This window comes from Macaca thibetana, chromosome 11 (assembly GCF_024542745.1).
Source record: "Macaca thibetana thibetana isolate TM-01 chromosome 11, ASM2454274v1, whole genome shotgun sequence".
In the NCBI taxonomy this organism is placed as follows: domain Eukaryota; kingdom Metazoa; phylum Chordata; class Mammalia; order Primates; family Cercopithecidae; genus Macaca; species Macaca thibetana.
The window spans coordinates 3,055,933-3,068,161 of record NC_065588.1 but is presented as its reverse complement, the minus strand read 5'-3'; the positions used below and the strand labels follow the sequence as shown (position 1 = coordinate 3,068,161).

Sequence of the window (12,229 nt, the reverse complement as noted above, 5' to 3'; positions counted from 1 at the left end):
ATGCAATCGGAGGGAGCTGATGCCAAGAGAGGAGAGCTGGCCGTGCTCTGAGGAGGTATGGGAGGCACTAGTACAGCTTACCTCTTCTCTTGCATAAGCAGCAACTATTGCTTCAACCTCCAAGTGCTGGAAGTGACCCCACCTCTCATTCCAACATGAGGTCATGCAATTTATGATGGTGCATTTCCGAGGATGCTTTTGCTTCCTGCGTGCCACCCAGCACAGTTCAAGCCCCGGGCAGACAGATGCTCAGGACGCACCTGCTGAGGGATGGGAACCTGTCTTGTCATCAGGATGCTGTCATTTCTCACTTCCAGAAGGCAGGCGCTCTTTACAGCAACGAGTAGATTAGGATCTTCGTATCTGAAGTCCGTTTTATTACAGAGAACTACCACTGTACGGGCATAGGCTATCAGTAACTCCACAGGGCCACTCTACAATTGGGTTTTTCCATACACATCATCGACCCCTACCTCTTACAAATTCCAGCTTCGATAGTTTTTAAGAACCATTTATAGGTCCTTAAGTTATTTGACAAACACACAGTGGTTATTATGTGCCAGCGAAAGAACTAAGCACTTTACAGATAGTAACTCATTTAGTCTTCACATACACCATATGAGGTTGGTTCGATTAACCTTATTATCCCACCCAGGTGTTAAGTGGCAGAACAGAGATCCAACCAAGCCACACTGTGCCAACCACGGCCACTAGCCCCATGTGGTTACTGAACACGAGAAACGTGGTTAGTCCAAACTGAGATGTGTTGTTAAGTGTACAATACACACTACAGTTCTAACGCTTTGTGTGAACAAAAGGTAAACTATCTCACTGATACTTTTTACTACTGATTACATGTTAAAATGATAATATTGTAGACATAGGTTAAATAATATGTTATTACAATGCATTTGACCAGTTAATTTTTCCTTTCATTTTTCAAGAGACAGGGTTCTCGCTATATTGCCCAGGCTGGTCTCAAACCCCTGGGCTCAAGCAATTCTCCCGCCTCAGCCTCCTGAGTAACTGAGACCATAGGCAAAAGTCACCGCACCCAGCTCTTTTTACTTTTTAAATGTAGCTCCTAGGCTTACATTGATTTCTACGGGACAGCACCACTCCGGAGTCTGCACTGACAGCCACTACTGTCTGGGGTTGTGGGGGTCATCTTCCCCACCCTGCAGCCTCAGGGCAGGACCCAGATTCCGCTTGTTCCTAACACCGTGCTCACTTGGACAAAGATGATGGCAGCCACGCAATAATTCCCTCATCTCCCCATTCTGCTTCCTCTGACTGCTCCGACACTGCACCCTCGTCCCAAGCCTTGCCTCCAGCTCCAGGTGCAGCTTAGCGCTACCTCCCTGTGGCAGGAATCCCGAAGTGTCAAGGTGGGAAAATGTTTCACACATCATCTAATGGAACCCCCGCATGCTGACACGTGGAGAAACTGAGGCCCAGGACCACAAAATCTTCGAGGAAGCAGTGGCCCTGGGGGTGACCTAGTCCAATTTCCCAAGCAGGGCAGAGACTCCTCCAAAGCGTCCCTAACAAGTTCTACATAATGAAACTCTGTGTGCCACAGTCCTTTGGTACCTGTGGGGGATTGGTTGCAAGGCCCCTAAGGATACTGAAATCCGAGGATGCTCAAGTCCCTCATAGAAAATGGTACAGTGTTTGCATATAACTTACGCACAACCTCCCATGAGCTTTACATCATTTCTAGATTACTTATCATACCTAACACAATGCACGAACATCACTTCATTTGCATGGACTCAATGCAGCTTTCAGTGAGCAGCAAATTCAAGTTTTGTTTTTTGGAACTCTGTGGAGTTTTTTCCCCTGAACACTGTTGATCCAGGGTTGGTCGAATCCATATGGAACCCACAGATACAGACGGCCGACTGTAGTTTTACGTGGTTCTACATAATGAAGTAATAGACTTCAGGTCAGAAGGACCTTATCTGCTGCTGCTGCAAAGTGTGCCTACCTTCTAGAAGTGGGAAATGACAGCACCCAGATGCTGGGCGGGTTCTAAGTCCTCATCCAGCCTCTGTTAAGATACTCACAGGCCTGGCACAGTGGCTCATACCTGTAATCCCAGCACTTTGGGAGGCTGAAGCTGGAGGATCGCTTGAGGCAAGGAGTTTAATACCAGCCTGGGCAAGATAAAGATAGCAAGACCTTGTCTCTACAAAAAGTTTTAAAAATTGGCAGGCCATGGTGGTGCATACCTGTCATCCCAGCTACCTGGGAGACTGAGGCAGGAGGACCATCTGAGCACAGGAGTTTGAGGCTACGGTGAGCTATGATCACATCACTGCACTCCAGCCTGGGCAACAGAGCAAGATCCTATCTATTAAAACAAAACAAAACAAAACAAAAAAACACCAACCTGGGAAACACAGAGAGATCCTGTCTCTATAAAAAATAAAAATTAAAAAAAAAAAAAATGTTAGGCAGATGTGGCATTCACCTGTGGTCCCAGCTACTGAGACCTGAATAGCTGAGAAAGCTGAGGTGGGAGGATCACTTGGGCCCGGGAGGTTGAGGCCACAGTGGGCTGTGATTGCAACACTGCACTCTAGCCTGGGTAACAGATAAGACCCTGTCTCACAAAAAAAAAAAAAAAAAAAAAAGGACTGGGCGCGGTAGCTCACGCCTGTTATCCCAGCACTTTGGGAGGCCGAGGCGGGCGGATCACCTGAGGTCGGGAGTTTGAGACCAGCCTGGCCAACATGGAGAAACTCCATCTCTACTAAAAATACAAAATTAGCCAGCCATGGTGGTGAATGCCTGTAATCCCAGCTACTCAGGAGACTGTGGCAGAAGAATCACTTGAACCTGGGAGGCGGAGGTTGCAGTGAGCTGAGATCGTGCCATTGCACTCCAGCCTGGGCAACAAGAGCAAAACTCCATCTCAAAAAAGAAAAAAAAAAAAAAAAAAGCCACATGTTTGAGATCAGATCACTGGTAGGGGGTAGGGGAAGACCCATAAAAATGGTGAGCTCAATACTTAACAGCCCAGGATGTATAAACTTTCCAAAACCAGATGTGGCTTCCAATGTGGCCTGAGTGTCACAGAGCTTAGTGGGTTAAAGCTCCTTTGACATAGACCTTACCACAGCACTGGCCCACACAGGCTTATGGTTTAATGGGGCAGTTTAAGAGTCAGACTGACCTGGGTACAAACTCCAACTACAGTAAAACTTCTACAGTGTCCCCTCTATAAAGTAGAGGTTAAAAAACAAAACAAAACAAAACAAACCAACCAACCCTTTCTCACAGGGCTAAGAGGATGAAATGAGACGATGGAGGCAAAAATGTCTAGAATAATGGTCTAGCACCTAGTAAGCACTAATATGTTCATTTCCCTCTCCCTTCCTTCTTCAGCCAAAAACCCCAGGCCTTTTCCCGCAACATGAATTAATAGTAACTCCCACTCTATTCCAGACTTACATGATTAATGTTTTGAACTTAAATGCAGGATTTTACACTTAGACCTATTAGATTTCTTCTTGAGATAAGTACATGTTCAACATTGCTCAATGTCAAGTAATTTTTAAAAGCTAAAACCTAAAAACAATTTTTTAAAGTCAGTAGGGCATAAATATAGTATAGTCATAGAATGAAATGTTACTCGGATCCTTAAAATTATGATTTTAAATAATTTTTACGACTTGTACTATTACCCATTAGATAGCATTCAGCAGGGAAAAAAAAGGATAGAGTATAATTGCAATTATGCTAAAATACATAGATTTGCACGAACACAAATTTGGAAGGACACTCACCTAAATATGAGCCACCCCGAATTATAGTATTATGTATCATTTTGTTTTTTCCTTTATGGCTTTCTTTATTTTCCAGGGTTTCTACAATGTTATGTGTATTAATTTTAAGAGAGAAATATTTTTAAACTTCATCTTTCTACTTAATGGCAGCATTCCAGTCAATTGAGATGATTATGAACCCTGGTTGTATCAGCCAATGTTTGCCACCCTCAACGCCCATGGAAGTGAGAAACAGGGCCGGGTGCGGTGGTTCACTCCTGTAATCCCAGCACTTTGGGAGGCCAGGGCAGGTGGATAGCCTGAGGTTGGGAGTTTGAGACCAGCCTGGCCAGCATGGTGAAACCCCATTTCTACTAAAAATACAAAAATTAGCCAGGTGTGGTGGCAGATGCCTGTAATCCCAGCTACTCGGGAAGCTGAGGCAGGAGAATCGCTTGAACCCAGGAGGCGGAGGTTGCAGTGAACTGAGATTGCGCCATTGCACTCCGGCCTGGGCAGCAAGACTCCGTCTCAAAAAAAAGAAATAGGCCGGGTACAGTGGCTCACACCTGTAATACCAGCACTTTGGGAGGCCAAGGCGGGCAGATCACAAGGTCAGGAGTTCAAGACCAGTCTGACCAATATGGTGAAACCCTGTCTCTACTAAAAATACAAAAAATTAGCTGGGCATGGTGGCGTGTGCTTGTAATCCCAGCTACTCAGGAGGCTGAGGCACGAGAATTGCTTGAACCCAGGAGGCAGAGGGTGAGCCAAGATCACACCACTGCACTCCAGCCTGGTGACAGAATGAGACTCCATCTCAAAAAAAAGAAAAAGAAATGAGAAACAGAAGACACGGGCCACACAGGCTCCTGGGAGAGGCTCGTATCTATGGAAAACATAGAGGACTAAGCCAAAGAGAGCCCTGCGGCACATCGCGGGGACCTCCTCACAGTAACACAAGCTCAGGAGTCAGGAGTCAGCATCCAGTGTAGTGGGTCAAACAGTCACACAACCAACTCCCCGCTGGATCAGCCAGACCACACTGCTTTCTCTTGTACCAAGAAGATCATTAGACTGAAAAGCCTCACTGAACATTCCTCCACTCAAATTAGAGTTGTTTTCTCTAAGATTTGGTAGAGTGAACCCATGTCGGCTACTAGGTATCTCAACTTCATGTTCACACTCTCCACAGATTGTTTGTTCAAAAATCTAACCAAGGCTGAGTGCAACCATGTACACCTGCAGTCTCAGCTACTGAGGAGGCTGACGTGGGAGGACCGCTTGATCCTGGGAACAAGGCTGCATGAGCCATGATGACCGCATCACTGCACTCCATCCTAGGTGACAGAGCAAGACACTGTCTATGATCATAATAATAATTTTTTTTTTTTTGAGACGGAGTCTCGCTCTGTCGCCCAGGCTGGAGTGCAGTGGCCGGATCTCAGCTCACTGCAAGCTCCGCCTCCCGGGTTTACGCCATTCTCCTGCCTCAGCCTCCCGAGTAGCTGGGACTACAGGCGCCCGCCACCTCGCCCGGCTAGTTTTTTGTATTTTTTAGTAGAGACGGGGTTTCACCGTGTTGGCCAGGATGGTCTCGATCTCCTGACCTTGTGATCCGCCTGTCTCGGCCTCCCAAAGTGCTGGGATTACAGGCTTGAGCCACCGCGCCCGGCCAATAACGGTAATTTTTAAAAATTTATTACACTGAAATTATTTTTGATAATATTAGAGTTTAAGAAAACACTAACATTAACTTCACTTTTTTTCTTTCTTTAAGGTGGCTACTAGAAAATTTTAAATTGGCAGGGCATGGTGGCTCACATCTGTAATTCCAGCACTTTGGGAGGCCAAGGCAGGAGGATTGCTTGAGCTCAGGAGTCTGAGGCCTGGCTGGACAACAAAGCGAGACCCTATCTCTACAAAAAAACTTTACAAATTAGCCAGGTGTGGTGGCGTGAACCTGTAGTCCCAGCTACTCAGGTTAAGGCAATGAGGATTGCTTGAGCCCAGGAGTTCAAGACTGCAGTGAGCCATGATTGCACCACTGAACTCTAGCCTGGGAGACAAAGTGAGACTCTGTCTCAAAAAAGTAAAAAATCATTAAAAAACAAAATCTAGGCCGGGCGCGGTGGCTCAAGCCTGTAATCCCAGCACTTTGGGAGGCCGAGACAGGCGGATCACGAGGTCAGGAGATCGAGACCATCCTGGCTAACACGGTGAAACCCCGTCTCTACTAAAAAATACAAAAAACTAGCTGGGCGAGGTGGCGGTGCCTGTAGTCCCAGCTACTCGGGAGGCTGAGGCAGGAGAATGGCGTAAACCCGGGAGGCGGAGCTTGCAGTGAGCTGAGATCTGGCCACTGCACTCCAGCCTGGGCAACAGAGCGAGACTCCGTCTCAAAAAAAAAAAAATCTAACCTAGGATTGGGCAAGGAATCAATTCTAGGAGTCTGCCCCTTCCGGGGTCCCCATCTTGCTCCCTTGAAGAAACAAATCAAGGCAGCATGTGTTGTCTCCACTACTCCTACCCTCCTTCCAGGTCCTGGCAGTGGTTCTGGGGTCACTCCTACACCTTCTCTGGGACCCCAAAGCTGGCAACCTGAACTCAGGAAAAGCAGCTCATGTGGTCTGACTCACAATTCTCCCAGGGCAAGCTGTGGCCTTCTCACAAAGTCTGGTCCACCCTTACAAAGATGGAGGCAAGATAAGAGTCCTCCGCCTCCAGAACATGCCACCCGCTGTCTCGCTCTGCCTGTGGCTAAAGAAACCCCTCATGGCCAGGCAAGGTGGCTCACGCCTGCAATCCCAGCACTTTGGGAGGCCGAGGCGGGTGGATCACCTGAGGTCGGGAGTTCGAGACCAGCCTGGCCAACATGGAAATACCCTGTCTCTATTAAAAAAAAAAAAAAATTAGCCAGGTGTGGTGGCGGGCACCTGTAATCCCAGCTACTCAGGAGTCTGAGGCAGGAGAATTGCTTGAATCGGGGAGGCAGAGGTTGTGGTGTGCCAAGATCACAGCATTGCACTCCAGCCTGGGCAACAAAAGCAAAACTCCGTCTCAAAAAAAAAAAGAAATCCCTCATGTTGTCCAATGACCCCAGCCTGGGACTCCCTGCCCAGAGCTCTGCCCACAACCCAACATCACTGTTCCAGCCACAATTGCCCAAGGCTCACTGCCAAGGTGGAGGCCAGCCAGGGAGCAACAACACCGGCCTTTTATCCTGCCCAGGATGATTCACAAAGACAACTCAGGGGCTTGAGGGGAAAGGGAAGACCAGGTCCTGGCAGGGGAAAGCGTGGCACGAGAGGAGGCTGGCAAACACGAGACTTGTACTAGTAAGACAGAGCGTAAAACTCAGCACAGAACCGACACTGAGCTCCAGCTTCACGCTGAGTCAACAGCCCCCTTTGGAGGAGGGCCCCACCCCAGAGGCCCACCCTATGTGTCATCAGCCCCTCCCCAGCGCCCTCTGTACTGCCCCCAACCCTCTACCGGATATGCAATCCCATCCCCCAGGAGGGTCACCCCTGCCTCAGCACAGCTCCCATTTCCTGCCCCTGGTGACTCCTCTGAAGTCTATTGTTCCCATGAAGTTTGGGTCAAAGGAAGCAGAGTCCCCACCCATGGGGGCCCGCCTGCCTACGCCAAGCTAAGGAGCCGGCCCCCGCTGCAGGGAGCCTGGCCCATCCTCTGGCCCTTCCAGCAGCCCCCCTGTACGAAATGCAGGAGGACGTAGGCATAGATCTTGGAGACCTGAGTTCTAGTGGAAATTTTCCCAAATATCCAGTCCCTACCAGCTGAAGGCCCCAGGGCCAGATCACACAGGTGTGATTAGAATCTCCCAGATAGGAGCCGGAAAAACCAAAAGCAAGGGAAGAACTGTCATTTCAGAAGGGGGTCCAGGCAAAACCGGAATTAGAAGAGAGGAGCTGGAGACTGTGTGCTCCCCAGTGCCAAAGCCCTGCCCCCACCTCCACCTGGGCCCCCCAGGCTGCTGACAGCCCCCTCACCCCCCCTCACTGGAGAGCAGCTGTTCAGCTCCAATTTCAGAGCTTTAAAGGGAGCTGTCGTCCAACCCCTGCCAACAAAGGGTCATGGGGGCAAAGGAAGACAGGCAAGGTAAAGCCACCCTCACAAGCCCTGAATTTCCAACTGCCACTGGACTGACCTCAATGCAGGAAAGGCAAGGTCCAAAGCTGGGGACCAACGTCCTCCACTTCCACTGGGAAGGAGGAGGAGGAGCTACAGGTTTGGCAACAGGCATTGCTTTGTGACAGTCATTGGGGCAAGACTCCAGAGTGGAAATCAAAGGAGGTTGTGACATTTGCAACCCAGGAGATCTAAAAAGATAGGGAGAACCTTCACCTGGCGGCTCATCAAGGGGAGAGGAGGGTGTGTTTTAAAGGCCCGAGGGCCCCTTCCAGACTCCACAGATAGTACAGTGAGACGGCTCCTTCCCCAGAGCAGCTAGGTGCTTTCTGCCAGCATGGAACAGAGTATTTCTGCTCCTACCAACCTTATCTGAGCCACAAGGCACAGCCCAAGTCAGTCTGCTCCAGCTTCCCCGCCTGTTGGATGAAGGCGGCTGTGGGGAGTAGGGAGTGCACAAGCACTGCAATCCACGGGGTAGGAGACAGAACGCCAAAGGGAGAGCATCGGTTCTAATCCCCGCTCTGCCACTCGCCAGGGTTGCGGCGTTAAGCAAGTTACTGTCCCTCTAGGGGCATCAGTTTCCCCATCTTTAAAATGGGAGACTTAGGCCAGGTGCAGTGGCTCACGCCTGTAGTCCCAGCACTTTGGGAGGCCGAGGTGGAGTTCAAGACCAGCATGGCAAACATGGCGAAATCCCGACTCTACTATAAAGTACAAAAAACGGCTAGGAGTGGTGGCTCACGCCTATAATCTCAGCACTTTAGGAGGCTGAGGCGGGCAGATCACCTGAGGTCGGGAGTTCGAGACCAGCCTGACCAACATGGAGAAATCCCGTCTCTACTAAAAATACAAAATTAGCTGAGCATGGTGGCACATGCCTGTAATCCTAGCTACTTGGGAGGCTGAGGCAGGAGCATCGCTTGAACCCGGGAGGCAGAAGTTGTGGTGAGCCAAGATCACACCATTGCACTCCAGCCTAGGCAACAAGAGCGAAACTCCATCTCAAAATATATATATATCTGTATATAAAACTAGCCGGCCAGGAGGCTGAGGCAGGAGAATTGTTTGAACCCAGGAGACGGAGGTTGCAGTGAGCCAAGATCATGCCACTGTACTCTAGCCTAGGCGACAGAGTGAGACTCTGTCTCAATAATAAATAAAATAAAATAAAGTAAAATAAAAGTGAAATAAAATAAAATGAGGGACTTAGATGCTGACATTAGGGTATCTAATAATGTTCAGCAAGCTCACCCTGGGGCCAAGGCAAAACTGGAATCAGAAAATAGAAGCTGGCACTATGTTCTCTGGTGACCAAGCCCTGTCTGTCCCCCTCCCTCCTGGCCTGGGCCACTAGGACCCTGATTCCTAAGGATGCAGAACACAGCGTAGGCCTGGCTCATAGTAAATGCTCGGTCCATGTTTGCTAAATAAACATGATAGACAGGGCAAGGTTTCTCAGATGGTGCTCAGAGAAACACGAATTCCAAAAACACTAATCCCTAGGAAAAAGAGGTTCTTACTGAAATAAGCTTAGGAAACACTGGATACAACAGCTATCCTATGGAGTCCGTGGGATGTGCCAGGCACTGTGCTACTGCGTGGGGGCTCTGCAAACATCGACTTTTCACAGGAAACTTTCTGGACAGACAAGCTCCCCTCCTATTACCCACCAGGTAACAGCCTGAGAGCCTTAAAGGTAGTGAGAGACTCAGAATTTGTACCCTGGTCTGCCTGACACCAAACCTGTGCCCTTTCCACTCCATCAATGCTGCTTTTAGACCATCGCACACCAGGCTGAAGAGGTGAGAGGATGAGGTGTTTCCCACAAGAGCATCTGAATCCTCAGGATAGATGGAGGAGCAGGGACAAGAACCCCCAATCTCCGAGACAGTTTCTGGCTCCTTCCTTCCAAAAAGCCCTACACATTATATCCACATTGAGGCCCTCATGCAACAGGCTACTCATTCCTCTTCTCAAAGGAAGTGCTGAATGTCTAGCAAGTTGGAAAGAATGAGGGATTCTTCTACTGGGTTACCTGGTTAGCTCCAAGGAGAGTTAAACCAGGAGAAAGTAGTTCAGGCTGGTATACCTCCCTATCTGTTTGTCCTTGGGGGCCAACTTAAAAGCAGTATTTACACAAGTCTCCAGATTCAAAACTGTCTCCTCTTTCTGAGGGATCCACCCCAACACACCTTCCCAAATCTCACTCACCCATCCCCTCCCCCAAAGGCAAAGATCTCAACTTCCTTCAGCCTCCTACCAGCTTGTTCTCGGAACCATTCCCGGCAAGCACAAGCCCCTGGCCCCGAGAAAGTCAGCCTCCTGCCTGGAAGAGGCAGGTGGAGAGGCAGGTGGAGACAGCTTCCTTCCAGCTCTGCCCGGTCCAGGGGAAACGGAGCCTGGAGGCCACACACTCCAAAACCACAGCCAAATTATCCCTGCACTCAGGCAACCAAAGACACTGACTCTTGCCCACGGCTATGTAGGGAGGAAGAACAGTCCTAGCCAGAACCAATATCCTCGAAGAGAAACACACACTCAAGAGACGTGGCATCACACACCTACTCAGAGATACTCACACTTTCAGAGAGCCCCTTCTTACGCAGACACATACACACACTCTGTCACTCACGTTCAACACAAACAGATACGCCCACTGGAAGCCAAGGTGAGTCACACGTGAATAGATATCACCCACACAGAGACTCAAAGCGAGGGAGACGCGCAGTCAGTTGTCACACAGATTCAGCACAGACGCAGTCAGTCCGCGAGGCCTCAGGTGCCTGAGCGCAGCGGGGGAAATGTTCACTTTGGGGTTTGAAAGTTCTGCTCCCTGGATCGATTCACTAGTCTCCATCAGGGAACACAGCAGCTTCCCAAGCCCTGGGGTGTAGGACCTTTTGCAGGCGTCCCCCCACTTTCGCATCGCCTGTGCACTTAAAACAGGCAGTCCGCTTACCACCAGGTCTCTCCCTTCCAGGCTCAAAAAGGGCCCAGCAGAAAAGGGGCATGGGTGCTGAGTCTCTTCTGTTGCCGACGCTCTCGGTTCTGCCTCTCCGGTCCTTTCCACACCGGCCTCCCTCTTCCCCAAAGTCCCGAGTGTCCACCCCCCTTACCCGCCCCTGGAGCCGCTTCGCCTCCACCAGCCTCAGTCGCGCCGCCTCCACGTGCCTCGCTCTTCCCAGTCTCCTCCCGAGAGGGAGCACCGCACTCACCGCGCAGACTCCTGCCCTCCGGCAAAGTCCCACCAAGTCCCCGCTCCCCAGCCTTACCGGTCCCAGGGTTCGGGAGGGTGGGATGTGTGCGCTAAGCCAGTTCCAAGGAGTCCGCCCCGAGCGCCAACTCTTCTGGCCGCGGCGATCGCTCTGCGGGGACGACAGGGCGTCAGCGCGTAGAGCCGGGCTCCGGCCGGGGCCGACGGGCGGCGCAGTGAAGGCGGGGCCGCGGGGCCAAGCCCACCCCGCGCCGACCGGCCCCGGTGCACCCAGCGGAGCGGAGCGGAGCGGAGCGCGCGGGAGGGAGGAGTTTTCCCAGAATGGGACTGACGGGAAAACACGGGGATCCCTATTCCTGGAGGAGTGAGTCAACCGGGAGCGAGGAGGGGAGCGCGGGGCGGACGGGAGGGAAGCGGGAGAGGGGCAGCGAGCAGCGTCGGAGCGCGGAGGGAAGCCAGAGGTCGGGACGGAGCGCGCCGGAGCGCAGAGGTCCGAGGCGGGAACGCGGGCCGCGGAAAGAAAAGAGCAGCCGAGCACGCGGCGCGAGCGGTCGGCTGCGGCGGCGGCGGCGTGGGGCGCGCGGCCCGGGAGGGCGCCGGCGGGCGCGGCGGGCGAGGCGGGCGCGGGCGCCTCTCACCTGGCGGGACGCGGCGGCGCCGGAGCTGCGGCCCTCCCGCCCCCTGGCCTCGAGTGTGCGAGGAGGACGCTGGAATGCGCGGAATGAGGGCTGGAATGAGATGCGCGCCGCGGCGGGAGGGAGGGAGCCGGAGGGAGGGAGCCGGAGGGAGTGGCGGCCGGGCCACCGGCACCTCGGGGAGGAGACTGCGCGGAGCGCGGGCGGGCGAGGGGCCGGGCCGCAGGGGCGGGGCGGGGCGGGGCGGGGCTGGGCCGGGGCGGGCGGCGGGGGAGGGGGTCGAGGAACCGCGGGGACCCCTCCACCCCGGCCTCGGCTGCGGCCCCCACGCCCACTCGCCCTTCGATCTCTCCGCTCCGACTCTTTGCCTGCTGGTTGCGCGCCCCGCGCCCTCCCGTCCTGGCGGGGTCCCGACTCTCTTTCCCAGGAGCCGAGAGCCTTCCTCTTCGCCG

The 12,229-nt window shown here is 52.1% G+C and overlaps 1 protein-coding gene across 2 annotated transcripts in view; it reads right to left on the bottom strand.

The window, feature by feature from the left end:
* The window catches only part of TEAD4 (TEA domain transcription factor 4), an 86,958-nt gene extending 75,006 nt beyond the window's left edge, over positions 1-11,952 (bottom strand). The window contains exon 1 of one of the 2 annotated variants that reach the window (XM_050750163.1): positions 11,781-11,952. The gene's annotated coding sequence lies outside the window, so the exon portion shown is untranslated. Of the gene's footprint in view, positions 1-11,200; positions 11,677-11,780 lie in introns of those variants that run through there. The other variant, XM_050750162.1, reaches the window with a different exon arrangement.
* Positions 11,953-12,229: the final 277 nt, after the last annotated feature.